Below are 8,958 nucleotides of genomic sequence, written 5' to 3'. Positions count from 1 at the left end.
ATCACAGTCTTAACCATGCAACCATATACAAGGACGATTTGTATTGCACATTTTGTTAGTTAACTCTTTATGTGCCATGGTGGAAACCCCCTGTGTGCCACGTTATTCTGAGACATGCTCTGAGAAAGAATTCTGTTTTCCCAATTTGTATAACTCCTACAAATTTCTGTTAAGACGGGCATACTAGTAGGTAAAGTTAAAGAGGAATGCCAAGCTCTGTTTTGATATAATTTGTATGACGAATCTATTTTCAATTTTTCTTTGGAATGACCAGTTGCTACATTACTGTAAAGGCATGACTTTTGCACATAAAACCGTGACAAAAACTTAGAATGTACGAGCAACTCTAGTTGGGAACGCCGCTTGATAGTCAATCGCCACATAGAATGCAAGCCGTATATTAGAGGAACAAAAGCACGAGAGACGCTTTCATTGTGTCGCGGGATTAGCAGTGATTAGTGATTTATCGATCGGTTTTGGCGGCTTTGTTTGTTGACCAGAATATGCGAAGTTGGCACGCCGTCGACTGAGTCGGACTTGCGAACGTGGCACATAAAGAGTTAACAATATTCGATTTATTGACCTTCAATAGGATGGAAGACCCTGACACTACAAAGTCATGCATTTTCTGAAAGAGGAAAGTCAAGAGCAATTTTATTATCCTAGACAAATAAAAAAATAATGTTGAAAATAATATGTCGGCCATGCTTGACGTCACGAAATGTTGAAAGTACGCTCCCGCGTACTCTGTAAATTATACAGTCTCCTTGGTCGGGGCCAATTTCTCACATTGTATAATATGTACATAATCACAGGGGTATGGCGTCTGATTCGCCAATATTATTTTTCAATAGTGTGTTACGGTAAGCAGAGATATGAATGGTAGTTGTTAGAACTTCGACATGAAGGTTTTTATGTGTGTCATTTTCTTTTTTAAATATTGTATAGTTTCATGTACATGCTCACACCAAAATGAAGATAAGAAATGGTCCAGTGGTGTCTTCGAATGTTTGTAATCTGTGCGTTTGAAGTGCTTAAAAAATCTGAAATGAGAACTTTTGGCAATGATAAACTTTTGATTAGATATTTACGTTAGTATCACTACCGGAAGTGTGAAATGGGTCATGCGATGTACAAAACAGCGTCACCCAATGAAATGGCAACCACCCATGCCTGCACTTTAAAAAAGAAAGATCAACATTGCAGATAGATTGCCGTCGATCATAGAATTACGTTCATGTTAGCTTAGATAAATTTTTTACATATAAAATGATAATAATAATAATGATAATAAACAGGAAATGAACACATGTCTAGGCACGTATGTTTGATTTTGTGTTGTATATTTTAATGCTTGGGTGACCACGGGACATTGTTTTCGAGAGTGCAAAATCGACAAATATTGCATACAATATTTTTTTTTCAGAGGCAAAGTCGCAGTCACACACACACACACACACACACACACACAAGCACACGCCTACAAGGACATCTGACGTTTGTTTAACGCCGTTATCGAAAGCACCTTAAAGGGTGTGTACAGTTCTGGTCGAGGTGAGGATTTAGCTTTGAACATTTTGCGAGATATTCAGAAACCACTCTATGAGATGTCAAAGAGCATGCAATTCTAAAGGGTATCAATTTTTTTTTTTTGTTGATAAAAATCGGTTTTGAAGTGGAGGAGATATCCAAAAACAAGATGAAACAAAGAGATCCTAATAAAGTTGTGGTCTGTAGTCCTTTATTATTATCACTCTTTGGATATCTTAGCCATTTGAAAACCAATTTTCATTAAATAAACGTTGAATCATTCTTAAAATTACATGCTCTTTCATATTTCATAAGAGGTTTCTCATTATCTCACTTAGGAATGTAAATAACATGAATCCCCACCTCAACCAGTACTGTGCAGCCCCTTTAAGACCTCTTGTCACATTACCTTTACGCCCCGTGTACTCTCTGTCCCCAAGAAAGTTCCGTTGCAGGGTAGCCCAAAGACTCAACATATTTGCCCGCTTCAGTACTGATGTGATGCCTCCAAAGTCAGGCAATCCATTAAGCACAAGTTCCCGCATAAGGACAAAAGCTTATTGAAAGCAGCCATTCTTTGTGAGTATTTTCCCCCACTTATACTTATGTGATGAGTAATATTAAAAGTTAGGCATGGGTTTGGAAATCATGCTGAAAAAAAAAAATCAAAGCCTATTGAAACCTACAATCTTTTGGAATGGAAGAGTAAGGAACCATTGATTATTCCTCTTTATTGTTCTCTCATTTTGAGACAGTGCAAAACTACATAATTTCTGTGGTTAACCATTTGAAACCATTAGTCATCATAAAGTCATGAACATGTGTGTAAAATCGCAAATTTCCATTTTATTACGGAATGGAATTCAAATTCAATCATAATGCCGTGATGACAATTTTGTGCATTTACATCAGAGCTTAGTTTGCATCTTAATGTGTTTTGATGATGATGATGTATGTGTGTATTCATCATGTATGGGCGTGTGTGTGTGTGTGTGTGTGTGTGTGAGTCTGACATTCTGTGTGTGACTCCTTGTGTGGTTTGACATATGTGGCATAATTGAAATTGGTAGGGATGTTATCAATATCGGCAAAACCAAATAAAAACCAAAATCTCAACTGTTTTAATCTATCTTCACATAAGCAAACTATGCTCTGGCACTTAATGCTCTTAAAGGCATTATTTACCAGTTGCAGATGAAACAAAACCCCAGTTTTAGTGCGTTAAAATAAATCTTTAAGGTGAGTTAAGGATGGAAACAACCTATACAAAAATAAGTAAAATCAATGTTACGTATTTTTGGATATACAAAATGTGAACGAAATTTAGAATAAAAATAATTCTAGACCAAACCGTCTTCAGCTTTACATGGTTTAATGAAAAAAAAAATGTGATATCCGCTTATATTTTAGGCTCTACTACGAATTTTGCTGTTAATAACAAGATGGAAGCCTTATCTACCTCAGAAACTAATTCACAATCTGCTTTACAACTTGCTACATTGGCACCATTCTTGACAATATGCAGGTCTGCTTGCCTATCGATAGTAGTTTGTTAACTTTTTGCGAGATACTTAGAAACTGCTTTATGAAATGTTAAGACACATACATTCCAAAAGGGATTCAAAGTTTATTTTGATGAAAATCGGTTTTGAAAAGGATTGGTATTCAAAAAAAAGGCCTTTTCTAGAGGCCGACATCAAACTCAAGCTTTCGCTTAAGATGACGGTCTCCTGCATTTTGTATGTATCAATTCGATTGAATAAGTAATGATTCCGGCTCGAATTATTTTTGTTTGATCATAATTCACCTATACAATATTTCATTATTGATACATTACATGTTATCATATTCATATTTATTTTGTGTTGGGTATAATGTGATTAGTATTCCAAAATTGTTTGTTACGTTGTATATATTTTGTGAAAAAAAGAAAAAAAATCAAATCAAATCAAATCAAATCCAAATCAAACTAGAGATTATAATTTGTCATTAGTGACAAATTCATAGGTGATCCGATTTTTTTTTTTTAATCAATGATTCGAGTCCTGATCGCAATACGCATGACCATACAGGTTTCATCTGTGTTTAGAGACATTGGCCGTGTGATGTTTGGATTCTCATTTAGAAAAGGGAGTCATATCTGCCATCCTCGGTACTAAATTCTGTATACACTAGATAACGAAGATACAGCAACAAATACATATGACCTTTGACCCACCTTTACACTCCCAAGATGGCACCTGAGGAAAAAGTGGTTAATTTGTGAAATGATTCTTGCGACATCGTCTATAAGTGTGCAAAATATGGGAAAGACAGGACAGGTATTCACCAAGATACAAGATGAAACAGTCATGACCTTTGACCCTTATTTACATACCCAAGATGGCGTCTGATCAAGAAGTCGTTAATTTATGAAATAATGTAGGTGACATGAACTAAACATGTGCAAAATATGGTGGTGAGAGAGCATGTTTTTCTTGAGTTTTTGCAAAGAAAGCTGCGCAAAGAAAGAAATATTTCAATACATCGTTGATGAGCTTTAATTTCAACCAAGTATCTTGACGTGATACCGACATCGTGTGAAAAAACAAGGGCATTTATATGATAGCACAAAATTTCAGCTACAACATATTAAAATCTAGGAGAAATTCACGGAAGCATAAGTGAGATAGTGCTTGATAAAGATAGTCATGTCAATTTTCACATCTAGAAAAACTCCCTCCCATAGAGATAACACGTAATAGCGAAGATTGAGAAAGAAGTACCTATGACATTTGACCCCACTTTGCACACCCAAGATGGCATCTGAGCAATTAGAGGTTATTTTGTGAAATGATTCTTTTAACATGGTCTTTACGTGTGCAAAATATGAGAAAGAAAGGACATATATTTACCAAGATACAGGATGAAACATTTATGACCTTTGACCCTAATTTACATGCCCAAGATGGCGTCTGATCAAGTAGTTGTTATTTTGTGAAATAATGTTCGTGACATGAACTAAACTTGGTATAAATATTCCTTGACATTTCAGACATCCGATCCATGTAAAAAAACGGGAAATTTCTATTGCATATGAGCTGTGCGTGCGTATATGCGCGCGCTCGTACGCGTCCGTCCAACTTTTTCAATTTTTCAAAAAATGCTCCAAATGGTCTGAAACGTGTGCAAAAAAATTTTGATCCTCGCGATTTAAGGGTAGATATGAAATTTGTATATGAAAATATGTGTAGAATCAGATTGACTTGAAATATATGTGACGTAAATTTCATTGAAAAATTCCATTCCATTAATGTGATATGAATGAGAATGTGTTTTCATATAATGACGTCATAGTGACCTCACGGTTGACTTATCACTGTGATTTTATAAAATTTGTCGTCTTTGGGACACGATACATATATGGTATAATTTTGAAATTGATAGGAGGAGCACTTTCTAAACTAATCGATACACAACTTTTGAGGAGAAACTAGAGAATGTAATTTGTCATCACTGACAAATTAAGGTGATCCGATTTTTTTTTTTTATCAATGATTCGAGTCCTGATCGCAATAAGCATGACCATACAAGTTTCATCTAGTGTTTAGAGACATTGGCCGTGTGATGTTTGCATTCTCATTTAGCAAAGGGAGTCATATCTGCCATGTTTGGTACCAAATTCTGTATACACTATAACGAAGATACAGCAACAAGTACATATGACGTTTGACCCACCTTTGCACTCCAAAGATCGCATCTGATGAAATAGTGGTTATTTTGTGAAATGATTCTTGCGACATCGTCTAAACGTGTGAAAAATATGGGAAAGATAGGACAGGTATTCACCAAGATACAAGATGAAACATTTATGACCTTTGACCCTAATCTACATACCCAAGGTGTTGTCCGATCAAGCAGTTATTATGAAATAATGTACGTGACATGAACTAAACATGTGCAAAATATGGAGGTGATAGGGTGTGTTTTTCTTGAGTTATTGCAAAGAAAGTTGCAGAAAGAAAGAAATATCTCAATACATAGAAAATAAGCTTTAATTTCAACCAAGTTTTTTAAGATGATCCCGACATCGTATGAAAAAAACGAAGGACACACTAGCGATAGCGCAAAGTCTTAGCTACAACATATTAAAATCTGGGAGAAATTCGCCAAAGGGAAAGTGAGCTAGTGCTCGAAGAAGACAGTCATATAATTTTTTTTTCCACATTTAAAACAATTCCCTCCCATAGAAACAACACGTCATAACCAAGATATAGAAAGAAGTGGATATAACTTTTGACCCCAATTTGCACAGACAAGATGGCATCTGAGCAAAAAGTGGTTATTTTGTGAAATGATTCTTGTAACATGGTCTTTGCGTGTGCAAAATATGGGAAAGATAGGACAAGCATTCACCAAGATACAGGATGATACATTTATGACCTTTGACCCTAATCTACATACCCAAGATGGTGTCCGATCAAATAGTAGTTATATTATGAAATAATGTGCGTGACATGAACTAAACATGTGCAAAATATGGGGGTGATAGAGGCTATTTTTCTTGAGTTATTGTAAAGAAAGTTGCAAAAAGAAAGAAATATCTCAATACATCGAAGATAAGCTTTAATTTCAACCAAGTTTTTTTTAGCATGATCCCGACATCGTATGAAAAAACAAAAGGCACATTGACGATAGCGCAAAGTCTCAGCTACAACATTAAAATCTGGGAGAAATTCACCGAAGGGTAAGTGAGCTAGTGCTCGATAAAGACAATCATGTCAACTTTCACATCTAGAAAAATTCCCTCCCATAGAGATAACGCGTCATAACGAAGGTACAGAAAAACGTACATATGACCTTTGACCCCACTTTGCACAGACAAGATGGCATCTGAGCAAAAAGTGTTTATTTTGTGAAATGATTCTTGTAACATGGTCTTTACGTGTGCAAAATATGGGAAAGATAGGACATGTATTTACTAAGATACAGGATGAAATATTTATGACCTTTGACCCTAATTTACATACCCAAGATGGTGTCCGATCAAGTAGTTGTTATTTTATAAAAAAAAAAAAAAATGTACGTAAATTGAACTAAACATGTGCAAAATATGGGGGGTGATAGGGGCTGTCTTTCTTGAGTTATTGCAAGGAAAGTTGCAGAAAAAAAGAAAATATCTCAATACATCGAAGATAAACTATAATTTCAACCAAATTTTTTTAAGTAATGCCGACGTCGTATTAAAAAATGAAGGGCATATTACAATAGCCCAAAGTCTCAGCTACAACATATTTAAATTTGGGAGAAATTCACTGAAGCATAAGTGAGCTAGTGCTCGAGAAAGATAGTCAGGTCAATTTTCATTTCCAGAAAAACTGCACTCCCATAGAGATAACACGTAAACTGGTCAAATTTGACAAGATTACATTCAATCCATTTTTACGAGGTTATGCCGTCATCCAATCAAAATGCTGCTATTATCCTAATGAAAGAACATTGTTAAGCTACAACATACTGAAATTTGTGTGAAAATCGGCAAAGGATAAGTGAAATACGCTCGAGTGAACTTGAATTTTGATGACGTCATTTTGAAAATTTACCTTTTTTACTTTATTAAGAAATTTGATATCTTTTAATTATTTTTTCAGCATCGCCAACCCATGAAATGACATGTACAACTCATCAGCTTTTAGAATATGTAAAGAAAATGGGGGGTCACCGTCCATCCTGACGAGTAAAATCGGATTTAAAATTGGCGGTTTTTTGGCATACTTCCACTGTATATCGCCATTGACGCGCGCGTGGAATTTCAAATTTGACGGGCCCGTATGACGTCATATTGAGTCGGATTGACTTGAAACTTGGTAGAAAATTCCTTGACGTTTCAGACATCCGATCAAAATGAAGAAACGGAAAATTTCTATTGCATATGAGCTGTGCGTGCGTATATGCGCGCGCGCGTACGCGTCCGTCCAATTTTTTCAATTTTTCAAAAAATGCTCCAAATGGTCTGAAACGTGTGCAAAAAAAAAAAAAAAAAATTGAGCTCGATTGGAGCATACAAATATTTCAACACGCGCTTACGCGCGCGTTTATGTACATATACAGAAGGTGATCCGAGAGGATACTCGGATCACCTAATAAAGAAAAAAAAAAAGAAGAACAAAGAATCCGTACAAATACAGAAGGTCATCCGAGAGGGATACTCGGATCACCTAATCAAATCGAATCAAAGCGATGCTACTATAAGGGCAGTTTCGTTTTGGATTTCCCAGCAATTTTCAAAACCGATTCTCATCAAGATTTACAAAGAATAAACTTTAAATTCTTCTAAGAACTATTTGCTTTTTCATATTTTCTAAGAGGTTTCTCATGATCTCACAAAATCATCAAAAACGTTGGTAACCTCTCCCTCACTCTTAAATACATTAATTTCTAGATTGGTATTTATGTCTTCAACGATGGTGAAGTAAACATAATACCATGTACGATATGTATATATAATATGTGACCGTGCACCTCAAAAGGAACATAAAGTCGCACACACTGATTTTGCATGAGGACTGAAAATAAGTGAAATTGGTCAACCTAGCCGAACTTGACTTTTTCATATTTCTGAAAGAGCGGGTCCTCTTTTACATTATGCTAAAATTTGGTATCATAAAACGGGCAGGAAAGTGTGTTTTTTTAGCAGTTTATCTCGAACATTTTTGGTAGAATAGTGTGATTAGGTGTGTCTTCAGAATCCCTTTTTCATTTCTGAAAAACCTTGTCCACACTCTTCACTTTCAACTCTAATAACTTTTGAAAGGATAGTGCTACTGCTTTGAAAGTTGGCATTAATTATGGACAGAATGTGTTAATGAGGCATGCTTAATTTCGGTTTAATCTAATAATCCCTTCATTGTTGTTACTCTGGTGGTTTACTTCCTGTTTTTCGTCCCATTCATCGCACAGCCAGCACGGTGTGGTAAAGATTAAGCGCTTGAATAGACTCTGTACTTCAGAGCCTCTTTTCTCAGTTCACACTTTTCCTGAGTTTGTACTTTCTTTCCAATATTTAGATAGGTTAGGAGAGTCCATTTGATTTGAGTTATACATCATTTTAAAGCTTAAAGTCTGCTCTTTCAGGATATGGTCTTAACTAAAAATTCATGTCTGGCGACTTTTTGTTTGTTTTGAGGTGCAGGGTCACATATACACGAAGGTAATTGACTCGTGTCTCATTGCATAATCAGCAGCCACTTTCAAAAGAAGACACGTCTTTGTGATGGTAATTACTTTTCGCAATCCCTTCTTATAAAAGGTAGGTGGTACAGACACGAGGATGCGCGAACAGAAATTGCGGAAAAAATGCTGAAATGAAGATGAAAATTACTCGACTGGGCATATGCGGGCACTAATCTGATATATTTATCTATCAATAAAGAATTAAACTTGAAGATT

Source organism: Diadema setosum, chromosome 4 (assembly GCF_964275005.1).
Source record: "Diadema setosum chromosome 4, eeDiaSeto1, whole genome shotgun sequence".
In the NCBI taxonomy this organism is placed as follows: domain Eukaryota; kingdom Metazoa; phylum Echinodermata; class Echinoidea; order Diadematoida; family Diadematidae; genus Diadema; species Diadema setosum.
The sequence above is the reverse complement of the archived record's forward strand: the minus strand, read 5'-3'. Positions refer to the sequence as shown.